Source organism: Solea senegalensis, linkage group LG8 (assembly GCF_019176455.1).
Source record: "Solea senegalensis isolate Sse05_10M linkage group LG8, IFAPA_SoseM_1, whole genome shotgun sequence".
NCBI classification, from domain to species: Eukaryota; Metazoa; Chordata; class Actinopteri; order Pleuronectiformes; family Soleidae; genus Solea; species Solea senegalensis.
Genome location: NC_058028.1, coordinates 24,047,312 through 24,063,756, shown reverse-complemented (window position 1 = coordinate 24,063,756; position 16,445 = coordinate 24,047,312). Strand labels below are relative to the sequence as shown.

Here is a 16,445-nt window from a genome sequence, read left to right as displayed (position 1 = left end):
ATGGCATTTTGGAATGAAACCACCCTGTCAAATGATACATTATTAGATAAATGACATCATATTAATTTGAGGACATTTAACAGACACGCAACCAAACGTCTTTTCGGCCATTTGTATGTGTGTGAAAACGGCATGTCCATGTATTGTGGGACAGCAGACAGCTGCTGCAGGATCCATCAGTCAGCTGCTGTATTTATAGGGCGATGACCATAGAACGCTAACAGCTGCATGACACGGGGAGGAGACAGAGCGGGAGACGGACAGGACACAGGGACCTGACATGTTCAGTACTTACCTCTTCCATTGCACCAATTTCACATGAATTGTGTTTGTTTTTATATTATGCTTACATACATGCCAGGAATCATCTTCCCAACCAGTGTGTTAGTGTTCTACAGCACAGGAGTGTGAGTCCACTGCTGACCCTATGAAGTTGGCCATATTCTGGTCATATTCTGCCATTTAAACTAAATGTATTTTAGACCCATGAGAAAATTACAAGGGCCTTTCTGCATGGCGTTTGCATGTTCTCCCCGTGTGTGCGTGGGTTTTCTCCGGCTTCCTCCCACAGTCCAAAAACAAGCAATATGGGGATAAGGTAAATAGGTCACTCTAAATTGACTGTATGTGTGTGAGGTGGGTGGTTGTTTGTCTATGTATGACCCTGTGATGAACTGTCCAGGATGTCAGCTGACCCTCATCAGGTAGAAGATGGATGGATTTCAGAATAAAGGTTTTTTCATCATCAGTTTGGTCCGACTCTCCTCACATGCTATGCAACTGTCTTACAGGGGCAGAATGAAGTAATATAGCTTTTACTTGTGAATCACTTACAGCGTACGCGGTGTCAGCACTTACAGATGAATGCCAGGTGTCATCGGGAGCTTCTAGCCTGCAGTCCTGGCAGCTCCTGAGGAAGGAAAAGATAAAGCAAGTTTATATCTAAATGTCTGCAGAGATTATATGGAGTCGTCAAGCAGGCAAGTCTCTGAAGGATCGTCATTAAACGGATCAGAGCAGAAAATAAACATTTGCCGCTGTGTAGATCTTGTGTTGCCGGGCAACATTCCTGCGCTGCATACAGGAAGTGATTTGTTTTGTGTCAAAGACGGGAAAACGACCTTGTTGCCACCCACCACTGCTCTGCTGCTGCATACACGCAGATGTTCCCTCGGTCAGCTCTGATTGTATTTCTTGATGGAGCCCGTTTTCAGCATATGTATAATGTTAAATCATTTCTGTTCAGAAAAGAAAAACCTACACAGCAGCTTTAAAACCTTTATTTAAATGTTGAAAGTTCATTGTGCTTGAACCAAATGACCAGACAGTGAATGAGAAGTTTTCCAAAAGATAATGGGGGATAAAATGGAACTGAGAGTCCTGAGAGTTAAGTGACCTTTCAACTCACAGCTTGTTGTAACAGGGAGTCCTGGGAGCACGGATCACATTTACACCTGGCAACACTACGATCTGATCTCAGTGATCCGACTGAGATCACCTCCGGATGTTGTCCAGCCAGTCCGATAGCATTTAGATCGCAATACATCGTGTGTGCGTTCACACCTGCACTAATGTTTCCTGATCTAGAAAACAGGTCCAGATTCAGACTCGATACTATAATACAAATGAACCGCGGTGAAACTGTCTGTCTGTCTGTCTGTCAATCTGACTTTTGCCCCAGAGACATTGGGATGCCTTGATGCCATATGTGACCAATCTACGACTGAATACATACGCATTTAAATAAAATCTTGTGTTTCTGCTGAAATGAATCTTCAGTAAACCATGAAAAACATTTTCCTGGCCTCATTGTAACTCACATAAAAGATAGAAGATTACACTGATTTCAAATCTGGGGGAAAACGTGGGCTGTTCATCGGATCTGAACTCCAACATGAACCAAGAGTTAAACCGAGATAGTGGACTTGGTATCTTGTGCATCCTTTCATTGATGGCAGAGCCAGAGATAGACATTTTTCCTTAGAGATTTAAGAGGAGATAGCCAACCAGCTGCAGGGAAATGATGTTTCAAGTGGAATCATTTGAAGATTACACATAAAGCGAGGCGACTTAGTCAGGTTATTGCTTCAAATCCTCATGAAAAAAGCACATAAGAGCCACAGAGGTAGGTTCTTAGCCTATATACATTGGCATATGCTTTCAAGGTGCCCTTCATTTGTGCTGTAAACCCTGACAGAGCAGTGTGGCCGCTCACTGTGTGAGTGAGTGAGTGAAGGTTGTGCGGCTGGACAAAAAAATGGAGCATTCAGCCTGATATTATAGTTTTAATTATGCTATAAATCTACAAAGAAAAAAGTAAAATACACATATTGTTGTTGAGTCACAGATCCTTAGTCGCTGCGTGGCTATATCATGTAAGACTGAGTTACTTTGTGTGCAGCAGTTTGACAATTTGGCCTTCGAGAAATACAGGAGCCTCGACGAGGCTGATTCCGACCATGTCACCGACGGCTGCGCAGAAAAACAAAGAGGCAGACGGTCTGCAGTAACCCCTTATATACATCCCCTCACACACACACACACACACACACTCCGTCTCTGCTGCTGTAAGTCTGCTGTGAACCACTTTACGATGGGGTGGTGGGTGGTGGGGGGGAGGGAGGGAGGGAGGGAGGGAGTTCATCCTGAGTTTGAGCTCAGCTGTGATGTAACTGTGGACGATGCCTGTGCCGCAGTCAATTTAGGATTCAGTGTCCTCAAACGACCTCAAAACTCCCCCCTCCCTCCTTTCTCTCCCTCACTCACCCGCCCTCCCTCTCTCCTCTATTTTTTTTTTTCCTCTCTCCTCATCTCCTCACGCTGATGCCATTTATCTCCTCCCCGCCCTATCCGTATCGCCTCTTTCTGTGTGCTACCAAAATCTGCAACTGCCCTCCCGTATACTCACATGCAGACTCTAATATTATCCCCTGGCCTCGTCTTCCCCTTCTCTTGCTGTCGGCTCGTCCATGCATCAGTGCCTCTGTGCTCTCCTCATGCCCAGCATCATCCCTCACTCTCTGTGGCTGCAGCGCTAACCTTCACACACACACACACACACACACACACAGTGGTATCTCGGTGTCGTGGGGCTGTGGAAGTGTGAAACGTGCTCGTGTCCGACTCCACATGACTGAAGCTGCTCCTGCTTTTAATAAAGGCATATCCCCTCGATGCATTTAGCTCTGCTATACATTTATGGGCCCCTCCACACATCTCAACCTCTCCCTGCACCATCACACCATTATTTGCCTCCCTCCTCCTCCTCCTCCTCCTCCTCTTTCTCTACACCACTCTGTACTTACATGTCGAGTCAGGGCTTCTCGTGTTTACTGCTGCGGGTGCAGACAATATAGCTCGAGTGAAAAAAAAACAGGGGACATTTTGAAATGTAATCATCTGACATGTAACGGCTTTCAAAGCAAATACATTATTTTAAATATGAAATGTGTGTTTGCTTGTATGTGTGTGTGTGTGTGTGTGTGTGCCCATCTCTCCTCTCCTCTCCGACTGATGGAGGGTGGGGTAATCTGCACCGGTTGCCATGACACCAGACAGCCCTTGCTTGGCGAAGGCACGTAGTTTCCTCTCTGCTCTATTTCCCTGGAGCCCTCCGCTTAGGACTATATGTGCATCTGTGTATGTGTGTCGGTGACTCTGAGAGTCAAACATGATGCACTCAGCTACATGGAAAAAACAGAACATGTAGATATTTCATATTTATTATTTACTGATATTTACACACTGTGGGATACAGTGCGGAAAAACAGCAAACAATAACGTACCTCGGGGCAGAGTAAAGGGTTTCAATGCAAATATTTCCGTGGAAGTGTATGTGGAAATGATTGTAGGAAGATTTTAAAATGAATCAGGCCGTTCAGGTGAACAATAGTGAACTTGATTTATTTCTAAGGATGCTCGGAGATCCTGGAACACATTCAAGGACCACAGGTCGCCCGACAACAGTCCTTCAGCACACATTCCTTACACAGATGAAATTTTATTCGCTTTTATTCAAGCTCACTGTGAAGAGAACCTAAATTGCTGATGGCAAACATCCTCCTGCATTGTCAGTACTAATCAAAATTGGTGTGAGTTTTCTTTTTTTTTATTATTACTATTATTGTTGTTAAACTCGACAGACGCGTAGTATTAGGAGAGGAAAAACACACTGCATGTAAAGTGAGTGAAAGTTGGTACATGCAGAGGTGTGTCCTCGTTTCACACTTTAATTTGGGACATAGATTTAATTCCTCCAGCAAATAGCTGTTCCCAGACCTGATGCAATTACTTTTCTTATTCTCAAAAGGCAATGACGGTGTTTTGAAGCACTCTCCTCACAGCTCTCAGAATCCTAATAAAAGTATCCACGCCAGCTTCTATCCATCTATCTATCTCCAGACTCCAGCCCAGCTGAATAATTTAGCAGGCTATATTTCCAGCCATCTGCTTCCCTCCCTCTCATTCACACACTCTCTCTCTCTCTCTCTCTCCATCATTCCTCTCCACATCAGTTTCTGCTATTTCTCCTGCAGGCGAATGGAAAGATTTGTATCTAAATGTGGCTTCCTAGTGAAATAAAGGTTAAAACAATGTTAATATTTTTGTGACGGAGCTACATAACATATTTCTTAGGGGTTAAGGATTTCTCCTCTGGTGTCACCATTATTTTTCACGGCTCAAGCTGTTACACACTGAGCGTCAACCAAACTATGTCATTCAGGGTGGAAATACTGTAGTATTCATTTACATAGGAGTTTGTAATGTGAGAATATTTACACACGTCTTTGTTTAATCACACAAAGTGACACTGTTACAGCTGCTAAGTGTTTGCTGCACAAACAGCAGGATGCAGCAGTGACTCTCCTACAGACACCGTGACAGAGGAAGACTTATGTTCATATATATATATATATATATATACATCCTGGATTGAATCATTAACCGATCAACATCTGCCACAGTGCTTGTCGGGGCCCAGCAGAGGTCAGCCAAGTGCCTCTTCCCTGTCAGCATAATGAGCTGAGCGACCACATGTTCCTGCAGCAGCACGACTCGCATCATCTGAGTGAAGAATCGACGCTGCCCCGAGTCAGCCTCGGTTCCCCTGCGCGCACTCGCGGTCTAGGTTGAAAAATGAACGCTTAATTACGTGAAATGGAGCTGCTTGATTACACTGAGCGTTGGATTCATGCGAACAAATAAATACAGCTGCGGCCGAACGTGTGAGGACGGTTTCCAATCAGTGAGGAGAGGGCAAGATGGAGGCGGACAAAAAGACACACAGATGAACAGACAGACAGGGGGACAGACAGAGAGACTGACAAGGAAAAGTAATGGCAATCACAAAACAGTCAGGTTGATGATGCAGAGGAAGAGGAGGCTGATGGAAAAGTAGTTGTTTCCACTGATATGCAAAGTATACCACGACTGGTTAAAGCGGGCATTCCTACCCATTTTAGCAGAAGCATTATAGCGCTGATTACATTATAAAAAATGTATACGTGCGCCATAATTCACTGACCTCAGTTCACCCGGTGGTGCAGCTGTGAAATCCTAACCTCTCTCAGCGAACGCGTCTGTGAATAATGTTTGATATTAAATGTTTTATTCATATCACTAAAAATAAACGGTTTGAAGTGAAACGCTGGCTGTTTTGTTTTAGCAAAATAAAAATAAAACATTAAAACAGAGTTTGAAAAAAAAACCTTTGACCAAATGATATTAAACACAACCATCCCTCAAGACTTTTATTAAGAAAAGAGCAAATAGAATTTACCAAAGTCATTTCCAAAGACTATGTCAATTTCCCAGTCTTTTACTTGGGATTTATGAAATAACACGGCTCAAATGTAGTTGTGATTGATTAAACCAACAGAACTAGTTACACTATTGGAGAAATGGCAGCACAAATTCACTCCTGTCGTGATTCATACTGTCGTGATAAGTTTGTCCTCTTAAAAAAAAAGATAATAAAACCCTGACCGGGCCAACTCTAAAACTACACCAAACGGCTTTAAGTCTGAATCTTTGTCTCACAAACTCACATTTATTTAACCAGCATGTTTTGATCCTGAGGAGGAACTCCTCTGAATCTCTCCCGTGTCTCTGCCACACATATCTTTTCAATTCCCTGCACACTAAACACACTCTGCATGATCCATTCTCATGAAACGTGCTGCAACTCACTGGATACATACAGTCTTAATGGACTCACTACATGTTCTGCTGGACTCAGTGGAAGTGAATAACGCATGACACACTCCTATGTTGCTTGAATATTTTCCCGCATCTACGCAGAGAGTTAGAGCTGCTTGTGTTCTAAGTATTTCCACTACAGCGTTCAGCAGTAAAATATGTCATTCATTATCAGATTATATAATATACGGCGAGCGTTACATTGCTGTCATTTCACAAATGTTTAATTCAAGACGTCTTTGTGTTGTGTTGCTAATTTTAGTTCAGTAGAAGACCTGAATGCAACTGTCACCTCTGCTTATACTGAGTATCAGTAGAAGTGGTTGTAGTCTTACTCTGTGTGTGTGTGTGTGTGTGTTCTTGAAGTTATAGTTCATATAACGATAACTGTGAAGAAATAAAGGAGGTCGTGATGAGGTACAGAGAAAACAGGGACAAGGGAGAGCACAAGGGGAAGGGGAAAAGAGGGGGAGAGGGAAGTACAGGAGAGAAAAAAGAGGTAAGGGAAAAAAAGGGAAGAGGAAAAAGGGGAGGAGAGGTTGCACGAGGAAAAGGAGTGAGGCGAGGCGGGGGGAAAGAGTGAGTGGAGTGAAGGGGCTCTGGAGGGGAGGTGGAAGAGAGGAGAGGGGAGGAGAGGGGAGGGGAGGGGTTGGTGGTGCTGCTGATGCCGGAGCACAGCGCGGCCAGGGTGAACCGAGTGAACTGCAGCGGAGGTCAGGGAGTCCAACATTCCTCTGGAACACTGTGTTTACACGGCGTAGCAGTGAGGGGGCCGGGGTGGGGGTGAGGGGGACGACACAGAGGGAAGGAAATCATCTCCCACAGACACTCCTCCTCCTCCTCCTCCTCCTGCTGCTGCTGCTACTCCTCCTCCTCCCAGCAGCATGTATGTGTGAGTGAGTGAGTGAGTGAGTGAGTGACAGGGAAAGAGACCCAGAGAAAGAGTGTGTGTGTCTGTATGCATGTGTGTGTGTGTGTGTGTGTGTGTGTGTGTGTGTGTGTGTGTGTGTGTGTGTGTGTGCATGTATGCATGTGTGTGTATGTGTGTGTGTGTGTGTGTGCGTGTGCGTGTGTGTGCGTGTGTGTGTGCATGTATGGAGTACTAGTAACTGGGTTCTCTCTCACCCTGCACCTCACTTTGATTTAAAATCAACCCAAAATCGTCGTTAAACACCAAGTTCACGACACAGTCGTTCATCAGTCACATCAGTTTTCAACCTGAAATCACGCCACATGCTACTTGAACCTGCATGAAGTATTTATGCATGAACTATTATATTTTTTTTTTTACTGCATATCGATTTAAATTCAGACTGACATTAAACAATTTACATACTCAAAATGTGGTTTTAATTTATAAAAGGACCGTTTGAAATATGTGAAATAGTAAACGTAACATTTGGAATTTGTTTTTAATTTTGTTTTTTTGTTGTTCAATTTTTACTGTAAAAACTTGAATGTGTGTCACTCAATAAAAGTACTGTTCTAATAATTTGAATGATTCCAGGTGCATGATGAACAAGTTTATATTACTTATTGATGTATAGAGGTCAAGAAGACATTTAAAAAAATCATATAAATCTTTATATGATATGATATTTAGACTTTTACTGCTTACAGTGAAACAGCATTGCCTGATTATTCTCTGACTTTGTTTTTCCTTCTTTAAAAACTTGAGCGTAACTGCACTATAGTGTATGCACTCATGAGTGTTTCGATTGTTTGGAAGTGTGAGTTTTGTGTCTTTTGTTATTTCTCATTGATGATCCCGAGGGAAACGCTCTCTCTTGTGAGTACAACATAATGACAGTAAATCTGATTTGGTTTTTTTTTTATCTGAAAACAGAAAACATATTTCTGAAAGATTTGCATATCCACTTTGTTGACACGAACCAACCCGATGAATAATTTGATTCAACAAATAAGAGCAAAGCTGTGAGTGGATGTCAGCAGAGACACGGAGCCCTGCAGCGCTCGCCTCGTCCTCTACGTCTTCCCTCAAAGACGTTTCTCTTCTCCATCTGCTGGTGCAGCAGAGAAACTGCAGGGCGTTCAGTTTCTCTGTGCAGACTGCAGACGCCTGAACTGTGAACACTACTAATTAACACTAAAACAAAAGAAATGTAATTATATCAAATGAAAAGGTGTCATCTCACAATAACCAGTTTGTACTGAAATTTCTGATTAACTGCAAATTTTATTAGAGGGTAGTACATTTGTAACCGTGCAGAAAACAGTGTGGTGCTGTGTTTTAACCATTTATATGCCACAATGCAGAATACTTTGATCTCTATCTGATTTACTGCAACGATACTGTGTGTGTCTGAGTGTTTACTGTGCCACTGAGGAACTTATCAACAGTGGCATCAGTCAGAGTGACATTTCGGTGAATCAAAGCAGAGCAGGAGACAATTGGCTGTCTGAGCTCCAGACTGAATAATCAATTTGTCCCCAGACTGCTGCATAGCAACACTCGATAGAAGAGAGCAAAAAAATACAGGGGACGGAGAAAAGGGAGGTGAGAATCTTTAAGTTGATTAAAATCTGAAACCTTTGCTCCGCGCCCTGAAAAACAGCTCAAATCTCATTTCTGAAAACTGTCATTGTGTGGCAAAAGTTTCACATCGGATATGCTGCTAATCGTTCACACAGCGAGCAGGTGGACTGCAGTCTGACACCAGTCGTCAGCGCTGGTGCGTGGTCTTCAGTCAAATCACAGACAGACGGAGTCATGGCTTGAACTGTGAGCCTCAGCCTCTGAGAGCATTTGACGACATTTGAGAAGGATTGACCAAAAAGCAGAAAGTCATGTTTCCACATAACCTTGCTACACACACACACACACACACACATATATACATGTTTTTATTTATTTATCAATAAACAGTTGTCTTTAAAAATGGCCCCAGCTGTTTATTAGCAAAACTCTATTTCTGGTTTCCTTCAGGTATTTGGTGTTACCGTATATAAAGGTAAGTACTTTGAGCCACACTAACAGTTGAGTGGGTCATAAGATAAATAGGACACAAGAGAAGTTAAACAAAGTTCAAATATGACTCAAACCTTTTCACAATTTGAGGTTTTGTTAAAAAAAACAAGTTTAAAAAATGCCATGAACGTTCACTCCATCTAAATAAATGTGTGTGGGGGGCGGGGTTCTTTTCTAATACCAGAAGATTAACAGCTGGTTCAGAGTAGAATATTCTGTATTTCTTTCAACATGTCAGATAAATGTGGTATTGACTTATTTCTGCTTCTTAGGACACTGCATTGACTTCCATTCATTTAGACAGCTGAAACAAGGAGTTACAGTAACCATAACCAGTTGATGCCTAACTCTGACTCTAACCATAACCACAATTCAAACCGTAGCCCTAAACTTAACCACTTCCTCAGAGATGAGGTTCTGCAAGGTTAACAGCAGCAAATGAACTACCTGTAACTGTAAATATCTCACTGCTACCAGGAGCTACTTCTTCTGATGAGAAAAGGAAAGAGCAATTGTGCTGCGATGTGCAGAAATTGCATGTAAATCATGTCTATGGACTCATGAGACGGCTGGATTTGTCTTTTCTACGCTGTAATAAGAGTGAGGAAATGTCCCTGCTTTGTCTGCGTGAGACAGTCCAGTGTGTTGTCTGCTGTTTGCTAAATGAATTCCTGGAGATTTATCCAGATGTAGCAGCACAGATGCTGTCCATCACATGCAGTATGACGACACTCATTTGAACACCACTGGTAGCTATTCATTGTAAGTGGAATGGACTGTAAATGTGGCAGCACCCCACCCCCCCCGTGCCTCGCTCTTTGCACTCCTTTCTCCCACTTCTCCCCCTGTGAGCTTATAGCATATTTATGTTGCACTGCAGAGAGGCTGAGTTTATTCTGACATCTTAGTTGTTAGTTTTATTTTGTTTGTGTAGTTTGTTGTACTGTATATTGACTTGGTATTGATATTTATTTTGGTTATTTTGATTGAATTAACCTTTGAATTTGTTTAGAGCAGGCAGTATTTCATTCCTTTATGTAATGTAAAATAGAGTTATGTTATTTTCTTTCTAATTACTTACATTCTGGGCAATTATATGTAGTTTAGTTTGAGTATAATTTGCCCCGTCTTCATTGCAATCCTGAGTTTATTTGTGGCATCTTGTTTTAGTTGCTGCTGACCTGGGTGCTCTGTTCTCCTGGGATTTGGGTATTCACTGAGTGTAGCTTCATCTCACCAACGAGCCTCAGCCCTGAGCAGGTTTACCTTTAACACTTTATTGGTGTGAATGGGTTGATTGAAGATTGACACAATAAAGTGCACCCATTGTTTTAAACTTTTTAACCTGCCTCTTGAGTAGAGTTTACATGCGTGGCCTTGAAACAGTGCTTGAGTGATGAACTAACCACAGATCCTTCTGTCTCCCTTTGCCTGGGAGAGACCTTGCTGATGACTAACACAGTTGTAGACCTCCCACACGTGAGTGTGGTGGTTAATCATACACATGACAATAATCCTACAAAATAAGTGTACAGAGTTTTCCTCTCACTTTAGCTCTTTTGTAAAGTGGTTTAAAAAACAACAGTTGAAATTCATTTTTGTGTACGCATTCTTACTTTACAGCAAAACATAGCCACTAGCTAAAGTTACCAACGTGTGTATAGTCAACCAGGACATGGCCGATACCAACAAGATGAGAGGGAACACATCGCCACCTAGAGGAGTGGAGGCAGCTACACCTCATTCAATAAATCAATTTCTTGTTAGTGCCTGAATCCTGGGACAAGGAAACTATGGAAACGTATTCACTGAACTGTTCCAATGCTGTGAGGTGGTGCAGGCAGACAGACAGGCAGGCTGGCAGACAGGCAGACAGACAGTGTGGTGTACCACCTTGCCTGAAGCAGCCATGTTGATGAAAACAGCATCAGGTCAGACATCTGTTGCATTTCCACCTTTTCCTACATTCCATGTACTCTCACTGTCATCTACAACACCAGCACTGGAGAAAATGAAATGAGGGTAGAGAGGGAGAAGGAAATCAGAGACAGCGGAGATGGGTGAGGTCGGTGTCGGATCAGGAGTGAGCCCAGAAAACAACAATGGATGGCCACAGCTTTGAACAATGCCTATCCAACCCTGAGATCCCTCCACTCCTCCACCCCCGACCCCTCCACGTCTCCCCCAGAAAGCCAAAACCTGTGCTCTATCTCCATGACAGGCGGCATTCTTTTGTCTGTGTCCAACAGACTCTGGCCGGACGCAGACAAAGACAAGTGCACAGAGGGGACAGAGCATGACAGAGCCAGCAGATGAATGGAAAGGGTAAAATCTGCAAACCACGCTCACCTTTTGTCCTCAAACAGTCTCCTTCTCCAAGTGTGTGTGTGTGTGTGCCATTAATTTTCAATATTTTTGCACAATAATGCAGCCAAGTTTGTTTTTTTTCTTTTTAATTGAGGGCTGTGAACGCCCACAGCATGATAATTAGTCAGTTTGCATTTTCATTATTCCCGCGACTTTTCACCACAACTGCAAGGTGTTTTTGTTTCCTTCCCTTCCTCCTGAATGCCATCTGCTGTGTCCAGAGCAGTTCAGCGGAGGGAGGAGGAGAGGAGACGAGACAAGAGGTGAGGAAAGGAAACGAGAGAAGGAGTCAGGTGGTGTTTCTCTCAGTTTTACGACCGAGTTGCATCATCCAAAGTTTCCCCGCTCCTTTCTAACCTCCCTATGCCTCCACAAGTACGACATTGTGAGGTCGATGGGTCAGTTCAGGAAAGTACAGTACGAACATATTATTCAAAGAAACAAACAGCAGAGGGAAGTGGAGAAAATAAATAGTAGTAAAAAGTAGACCAATAACGGCGCACAGTTCAGCAGCATACTAGGTACAGGTTTCACAATTTCCAGTAGTGTAATCTGTTTTTATGTATTTTTATGTATAAAACCAACATCACTACTGGTGGATTCTGCAGTGAGCAACATGGGATGCTTTTCTGAAGTGTGAAATTAGTATTATTTATTTATTTTTTTTAAATATTGCCACACCTGGTCAAAGATACAAATGTGACTCACCAACTCTAGTGTGTGTTCCTGTGTTCACAAACATCCATGGCTTTATAATGGAAGACTTGAAACATTGTACATTTAGTGGCACATACTGTAAGTTATGTGAGGCTCTCACCTGAAAAAGTGCGTGTGTGTGCTGTTAAGAGGCATTAGAAAATTGCTGCACTGACGTCTGCCTGAATCACGGCAGTATGACTTGGCAAAGGTGCAGCTCAAGGGCTTCTAGCGTCACATTAGGTTCCATGTTTCTTGGATTCCTGTAATTACAACAGTGCTTTGTTTGATGTGCATCAGTTATGACACACAATTGGTTAAATTCTTAATTGCGTCATGGAATGTTTGTGTTAATCTTTTACACCAAAGTCTACAGAGAATCAATTTCTGTCATTGTCACAGTGATGCAGGAATGGTTCACTGAGAACTTGCTTTTTTGTTTGTTTACAAAAAAGATTTTTTTACGATTAATACGAATACGATTCTGTCTCTTTACTGCAATGGATTTCGGAGCGGGAGGTGATAATATTTTGTCTAGTGACTGGATATGACACTATGACTACGCTTTTATAGGTATTTCAAATGAGTTTATCCTTGTGACTCGCACGTATAAATTAAAAGATCAATCTTGCATTTTTATGAACCAGTTTTGGATCATTCAAATGAAAAATCAAATACTGATCTTTTTTTTTAAACCCAGCCAAAGTGACCACTTTATTTTATCACCAACATTGTGATGATTGATTTTGGATTGTAAAATGACAATCTTGTCACTATGAAATTAGTAAAGACACCATGTGTATATATATATATATATATATATATATATATATATATATATATATATACACATATATATATATACACATATATATATACACACATATATATATACACATATATATATATATATATATACATACATATACATATGTATATAACACAACATCCTATATGATAAGAAAATGACCTGAACCATCTCACATGAATGATTACTGCCTAATAGGACATGGGAAACACATGAATGGGGACGTATAGTGTAGAGTTACATCCTGTACCTATACACACTCGCACAGTGCAGCTTCCCCTCCTCTCTGGTGCACCACTGACACTCCCTCCGCCCCCCCACTGTCCTTCCTTTGACTGTGTGCCAGCTCCAGGCTCCTTCGCACAGCCATAACTCATAAGTTGCTATAGTCACCACCACAGTATACTGCACCTTCTGCTGGGGCACATAATCAGCAGCGCAGTCTGTGTTTTTTAACGGCTCAGCAGAGAGAGGAAGCTGAGAGGAAGTGTGTGTGTGTGTGTGTGTGTGTGTGTGTGTGAACACAAGTAGCCGGACAGGAGTGGAGATTTTCCACTGAAAGAGGCTAAATAAATAGAGAGGAGAGAAAACTGAGTCCCATGCCACAGTGAACCCATTGAACTTTAGGTTGGAAATGGCTTTTTCCACTGCATGATTGAGAATGTGACGTCTATAATGCTAATAAAAATGTGTAGGTTGTATTAGACTCAAACGATAAAGGAGCTTAATCTCAATCCTTCATTCATTCATTGTTTTATCCTCCACATGAGGGTCCTGGGTCGCTGGAGCCGAAATGCAGGGTACACTCTGGACAGGTCGCCAGTCCATCACAGGGCAAACATATAGAGACAAACAACTATCCACTCTGCATGTTTTTGGACTGTGGGGGGGGAGTGCAGTACCTGGAGAAAACCTATGCACACAACTCCACACAGAAAGACCCAAACCACATGCTAGCTCCCCAGAATTCATCATTTTGGGGGAATTTCAATCAACATCAACATAAATGTTCATCAACATGTATTTGTTCTTTATATAATGTCTCCTTTTATTATGTTTATTCTTTCATTGTACTTTGTTACAGTGTTTGATAGTTCTCTTTGTTTGTATCATGACAGTGTGGTTAACGCTGCCTTCTTGGCCAGGTCTCACAACGGGACTTTAAAGGCCAAACGATGAGAATTTAACGATGAATGTTGTACTCACTGCCTGCAAAATTAAATATTACTACCTGATATATGATGCAGAATGAGAATGGGTTAGAGGCATGTGAAGCAAAGGTAACAGTGTGATTAGAGAAAGTTATTTGAAAGATGAAACACTGAGATGAAGAGAGAATAAATTGGTTTTCTAGTCCTAAGAGGGATGGAACCGTTTATTTGATATTTTAGAAGCCTTTACTTGCACAGTACACATATATATATATATATATATATATATATATATATATATATATATATATATATCATTTATGTGTTCCTCTGCTGCTGACTGGCAGACTGATGCACTTGCTGGCTGGAATGTGGACTTATTGACTGCTTGGGTAACTTGACAGACTGATGTGATGGACTAATGTGCCTCACGCTCGCTCACAATTTTGGCTTCTGAGGTTCTGCCAATCATAAAGACACAGGAGGTTAACAAACAACTCGGGGTTTGCTTATATTTTTGTTTCTACATTTCTTCGGACATTGTTTTCCATCATGTTTCTGTGACATCTTACTTTGCTTTATTTTCATTCCATTGTGACATGCCAGATTGCAGACCTATGCCAAGGAATATATTGGTAAAAATGCAGAAAATGAAAAAAAATGCATATTGAGGTAAATCATACCCAGTCAATGACATTTTTTACATTTTGATTTTGACAAATATATTGGCTTTTATTTATTTAATTTATCAGACATGTAGCTGAACGCTGTAGCTACTTTTAAATTATACTGACAGTACAAAATCAATGAACTTATGATCGATCATTTAGTAAAATCACTTAGGGTTTTCATTAGATACCACTTGTATGTAATCCACAGCTAATACTCCAGCAGATTAACATCATGTTTGTGGGGATTAGAAGGTTGCAACACCCAATAATGAAGAACTTGATGTATTTCAAAGTCTGCATGCTGTGGGAACATAATGGTGTCTTCAAATTGGGTTTTGGTGGCAGTGGTTATTTTAAGTCGTCAAATAAACTTGGACATCTTAAATAATGAAATAATAAATAGCTCAGCACTCAAATGTTGTGATGCTTTTGTAGACATTTTCAAAAAAGCGTCCATGGAGGTTCATTTTTCAGTGGATGGCGAATTAATTAATATATTAAAGTTTTTGTGATACAGAGCTTGGAATGGTTTCATTTGTCTTTGAAAAATGTTCCCAGTGGACTCTTATTGCCTTGCATTACGTCAACACTAGCCATCCATATTGCCATTGCCTAGCAACCGTGTTCTAATGACTTCAGCATTAGAATGGCAGAAAAAAATTCCCATTTGAAAGGACCATAACATTTCAACTGTACAGCCCAAAACTGGATAAGTCCACGTCTCTGACACTTATTAATATAATATAATAGAAATAAGAGGAAACTATTGTAGCGAAACAATATTTCTGTGCAGCAGAAAAGATCAGACACAAAAGAAAAACATATAACATACGTTACATATATGGCTTTGTTTTGTATATAAAGTCGAGATGGCTGAAGGTATGAGGCTTCTGCTGAAGTGGGTTTTACTGCAGTTCATACTTTTGAATTTGCTTCGTGATGGTAGGAGTTGGAGATGATGATTGAGTGGGTGTGTGGTGTCCTGTGATATTGCGTCCTTTGTTCGATTTAATCACTATCCCTCTTCTGCACGTGACCAAACCATCTCAACCTCGCCCCTCTGAGCTGTCCCTCAGCTCTGACACCTCTAGCTCTACCTCCTGTCTTTAAGACAGTGCCACGGTCTCCAAACTATACATCATAGCAGGTCTCACTTCCCTTTCACATTTGCTTCTCTCTTTCTGCCCCACATCAGCCCCGACACTCGTCTCCACTCACTCCACCCTGACTGCACTCTCTTCTTCACCTGTGTTGTGCACCGTCCATTGCTTTAGATGGTTGACCCCAGGCATTCAAACTCTTCCACTTTCTCTCCCCCCTCTTGCATCTTCACTGCACCACCTTCATTCATCTTCTCTCAAGCGCAGACCTCCACCTCTCCAGGCTCTCTTCCACCTGCCCTCTACTCTCACTTCAGATTACAATATCATCTGCAAACAATATAGTCCACAGAGACTCCTGCCTGACCTCATCTGTCAACCTGTCCATCACCATTGCAAAGAAGGCTCAGAGCTGATCCCTGATGTAATCCCACCTTCACCTTGAACCCATACGTCACTCCAGCT

General features: G+C 41.8%; 1 long non-coding RNA gene across 1 annotated transcript in view; it reads right to left on the bottom strand.

The window, feature by feature from the left end:
• Positions 1-16,445, bottom strand: part of LOC122773233 — a 63,901-nt gene that overhangs the window by 27,820 nt on the left and 19,636 nt on the right. The window contains exon 2 of the long non-coding RNA XR_006360868.1: positions 835-910. This is a non-coding gene — a long non-coding RNA (uncharacterized LOC122773233). The remainder of the gene's footprint in view (positions 1-834; positions 911-16,445) is intronic.